This window comes from Pteronotus mesoamericanus, unplaced genomic scaffold (genome assembly GCF_021234165.1).
Source record: "Pteronotus mesoamericanus isolate MK-2021 breed Mesoamerican mustached bat unplaced genomic scaffold, CSHL_Meso_final contig_657, whole genome shotgun sequence".
Classification (NCBI taxonomy): Eukaryota; Metazoa; Chordata; class Mammalia; order Chiroptera; family Mormoopidae; genus Pteronotus; species Pteronotus mesoamericanus.
Genome location: NW_026555229.1, coordinates 16,195,201 through 16,200,129, shown reverse-complemented (window position 1 = coordinate 16,200,129; position 4,929 = coordinate 16,195,201).

The window sequence follows — 4,929 nt, the reverse complement described above, 5'->3', positions numbered from 1 at the left end:
CTAAGTTGATTTTTAAAAATCACATAAAATCTTCTTGAAGATTTTTGCTTATAAAGTCACCTTGCTATAAAATATTCAGCAGTTTTCTTCAAAATGACACCACTCACTATCAAAGCTATAGGTCCAGCAGAGCATAGAGCTAACAGCACCTTGAATTCTATGCCCTGCAAAGTGAATGTATCGTAGCTAGACAACCAACTTCACATTAAGAGGGATAATTAGTGGGGTGTGTCTTGCACTGTGTACTAATTGTATGACGTGTTTCTTTTTCATCATTAGTAATATTTTGGTTAGGCACCAAGTATCTCTTCAAAGTTATTTATTTATTTTTGTCTTAAGCAACAGAAATTTATTTTAAGGCTTTGGGATATTAGATAACAAACATTTAAAAGGTAAAAATTTCCTAAACCAGGATTACACGTTAAGCATTTTTCCCCTAACTCATTCCTGAGTGCAAACATCCACTTAATATGAACAGACCCTGCTGAAATATGAGTTAAGTGATGAATGTGGCTAATCTGCTAGTCTTACCTGTGTGGTAATATAACATACTGTAAAACCCGATCACATGGGTCCAAATTCCAGTTCTGCTGCTTATTAGCAGTGACTTTGGGTTAGTAAGTCTAGCTGAGCCTTTCTTCTCCTGTAAAATATGGTAATCATGGTTTTTAAACTCATAGAATCATTTAGGTGATTGAATTACTTATTCTATGACTAGTACCTAGTATAGATTAAGTACTATATCTGGTGTTAATTTTATTACTGTCATTTTTCAACTATGCTAATGGTTGTAAGACAAAATTTATGTTCACATTACAGCTAAATACACCTTCATATCATTGTACATAGACTTCATAATACACTTTGATGTAAAGCAAACTTACCTTTTTGGGTGCTACATTAACTTAAAGTGATGAGCAATTCAATCCATAGGTATCCCTGGTCCATTCCTCAATGCTTACATGTTCACAAAAGATGGCTGAAGGTATTTCTTGGTTTTTCTTACTTGTTCACTCTCACCATAAAAACATTAAAAATTTTAAGTGTTCATGAACCATTTGGCCTCTTTACACAAACCTTGTTACATCATGGAAGAATCAAAGGAAAGATAATGAACAAGAGGAGGGACGAGTCTTGGGTGCTTCCTTTGGTTGAAATATATCCTGGAACTCACAGCCACCAGTCTGTCTGGCACAGACATGCAGTGATTAGAGGCTACACTGTTCAGCAGCACAAGCTTTTGGATATGAATTTCCTGGCCCATTCAGTGTCCAGTAACTACACCATGGAAAAGCCATGCTCTTAAAGCTTCACCAGTTGCAACTGGTCATTTTTACAAGTGGCATTTCAAGAATCAATGTTTACAGCCACACATGTAGGATCAGCATGAACAATATAATCATTAGGAGCTCCTCCTAAGAAGACTGCATCTTTCTTACGTCTTCATTCCAAAGGACAAGCATAGTGCCTGGAACATAGTAAGAGCTTAATAAACATTTTTAAATAAAAAAGTAAAAAGTACAATGATAATGTAGGAATTTTTTTAAATCCTCACCCAAGGACACACATATTGATCTTAAAGAGAGGGGAAGGGAGGGAGAGAGAGAGGGAGAGAAACATGGATTCGAGAGAGAAACATTGATCGGTTGCCTCTCCTACAGGCCTCAACTGGGGACTGAACCTGCAACCCAGGCATGTGCTCTGAGTGGGAATCGAACCTGCAACCTTTCAGTCTTTGGGATGACGCTCCAACTAACTGAGTCACACTTGCCAGAGCAAGGCTTTTTTTTTTTTTTTAAACTATTCTTTCTTCCATGTTTTCACAACACTTTTCAATGAATTTGCTATAGCACTTAGCATGTCTTAGAATTGTTAGGCATTTACCTATTACCTTCCTTCCTTAGACTGAACTCTTCTGGGACAAGGATTGGTTGTGGCTCATCTCTGAGACCTCAGTATCTAGTAATAAGTCTGTCATAGCAGACACTTGGTCAGTATTTGTTGAGAGAAAGAAGATAGTATTAGATTTCATTGATCTCATATCATTCAAGGAAATTCTTACTCTAGAGATGAGGACTCATTATATTTTAATAATCATTTTTAATGAGGATCAGATACTGGTGTATCCACACATGCTGGGATCATGGCAGTTCTGCCTGGAAAATGTCACATAGGCTAGTTAACAAAGCTTTTAATAGTCCCTCACAAAAATCAGAGCTGTGCTTATATATGACAGCACACCAAAATGTGAAAAAAACAGCAGATCAGTTAAATTCTTGATTCAACAGTAGAGAATAATTCAGTTAGTTTTGTCCCTGATATGATTAAGTTATTGTGAGGATTTAGAAAGCATAGAGGTGCCATAGTATTTCAATATTAATGTCAGAATCCTGAATAATATGGCTATAATTTTGAAAATCACTTTTAAGTTCATTTCTTAATGCATGACTCTTTAAATTATCCCAGATTTCAAGGAGGCTGGCATCATGGTTATTCTGGGGAAGCAAGGAAAGAGTGAAATACAAAGAGGAACACTTCAGTAATCTTAGCACGTATTTATTTATCTGCCAAGTATCTGAGTGGCTATTTCGTGGCAGGCACTCTTCCAGTGTCTACTCATACATCAATGAACAAAAGAGACAATGAAGACCCCAGTCTCTTGGATATTACAATGGGAGGAAGCAGCCAATGAACACAGGGAATGAGTGAACTGCGTCTGTGAAAAGGTGGTTTCAGTGTGATGGTAGAAAAGTGAAGAGAGTAAAGGAGATTGGGGAATTGGGGATTTGAGTGCAGGGAAGGGTTGTTATTAATTTGGGGGATCTGGGAAGGCCTCATTGAGTAGATGACATTTGAGCAAAGACTCAAAGGAGATAAAGGAGGTAACTAAGTGACTGTCCGGGCAGAGGGACAGGTGAGCCAAGGCCCTAAGTCAGGAGTGAGGTTGGGACCAGCAGGAGAACAGTAGAGGATGAGGTCACAGAGGCACAGGAGGGCCAGGGTGGGCAAAGTCATTGGTCATTCTAACAACTTCTGCTTTTCCTTTCAGAGCAAAAAGAGCCATGGGAAGGCTCCGATCAGAGAAGGGACCTGGTTTGACTTTGGGTGTAACAGGGTCATTCTGGCTGCTCTGTTGCTAATAAGCTGAAGGGGAGCAAGGGCGGACTCATGAAGACCAGTTAGGAGGCCATCACAGTGACCCAAGTGAGAGGGGATGGTGGTTTGGACCAACAGGGTAGCTATCTATGGAGCGGGTGGGACTCAGGACACAGTCTGAAGATGGAGCCAACAGGGTTTCCTTCATTATTATCTCTCCTTTCACTGAGCCCTTGAAGAATGCAAGACGTAGGGGAGTCCTCATGGCATTTTGCAGCGGTAGAAAAATGTACACTTTTTTTTCCTGTTTTATTCTTGAATAACAGGTTTTTCTCTCATGAATAATTCTTACGATGCAGGTCAAATGGAACTTAGTGGCCTCAGCTACCCTTTCTGGCTGTTTTCCTTGTGAGTGTATGGAGATCACAATACCCCTCACTGTGTTTTCGTGTGAACTAGGTGCAGATAAAAGCCTGTCTCTCAGAGATAAGCTGCATGGAGGAGAGGAAGCCCTCAGTAATAAAGCTGCTTTTATTCCTCTGCCTGAGGAATGGATTGAGATTGGCCTGAAGAAATTATTTCAGTAGTTTCCTTTAAAAACTGTCTGGTGTGTGGAGATTCCACGCTCTGAGGGAATCCCAAGAAGTCTGTATTTTCGAAAACTGTGGTTGTGTCCTTGTTTCACAAAGACTCAAAGACAGGTGGGTCTGGGGAAGGATCTAGAAGATGGAAAAAAGGCAGAACCCACAGGTCCGGGCCCTGGGTGACAAAGAGGAAGAATGGAATTCTGCACTGTCATCTTTCTGTTCAGGGACATCCCCTGAGCCTCAGAGTGTATAGTGAATGCATTTAAAGTGTTGCCAGATCCCCCAAGCAGGGAGGGAAAATCAGGAAATGAAGGGACAATTAGCTCGGCTGGGAAATGCAGTGGTAAGTTTCAGGAATGCCTAGAACATGGCTTTACCACCTCGTCAACAACAAAATCTCTAAAGCCCTAGAATGACCATTTCCCCTGCATTGCTGACCCCAGGGACTGGTGAAATATCTGCCAAGGAAATATTGTTGTAAAGTATGACTTTGTGAACTACAGACTATAATTAGATAGCCATCACATACTTGTGAAATTATACACAATAAAAATACACATAGCTTCAACACAATTCTTTATAAGTTACTCAAGGCCACTTGAAGTTTCCAAGCAGCACACTTTTCAGAATAGTAATATACTAAACTAGAATGTGGTATATTGGAGTTACATTTGGAAAAACTAATGTAAATTCTTCCCCATTCAGCAAAGAAATCAGAATGATATAATAGAGAAAATTATCACCATCCAAGAGGCAACTGCAAGGAAAGGAGAAGTTAGAAGGAGTTATATCTGTGTCTAGAATTGGCAAATCATGGGTGGGACGTCATAACAATTTGAAAAGGCCTGAATTCTAGAAGCAGGCTCTCATGGAAGGAGTATTCTCTGGTGATTTGGAGCCTGGACTTTGGAGCTGGATTTGGGCTCAGAGCCTGGCAGGACCTCCTCAGCTGTATGACTTTTGGCCACTTATTCAAGGTCTCTGAACCTCCCTTTCCTCAAGTGTGGCACTGAGGTTATGTACTTGGAGTAGTATTATGAAATGAGACCCTGCTCATGAAGAGCTTAGCCCAGCATGAGGTACAAAGTAAACATTCTATAAATGGGAGCTCTAATGATCATTTTCTTAGGTCCCACGCAATCCCCTGTTACGTGTGGAGTGGTACTCAGTGAATTTCACAGGGAGAGGTTGGGCTACTTGCGCAAACAAGTCCTGGAGGAAGGCAGGGCTGGAAGGTGGAGTCACG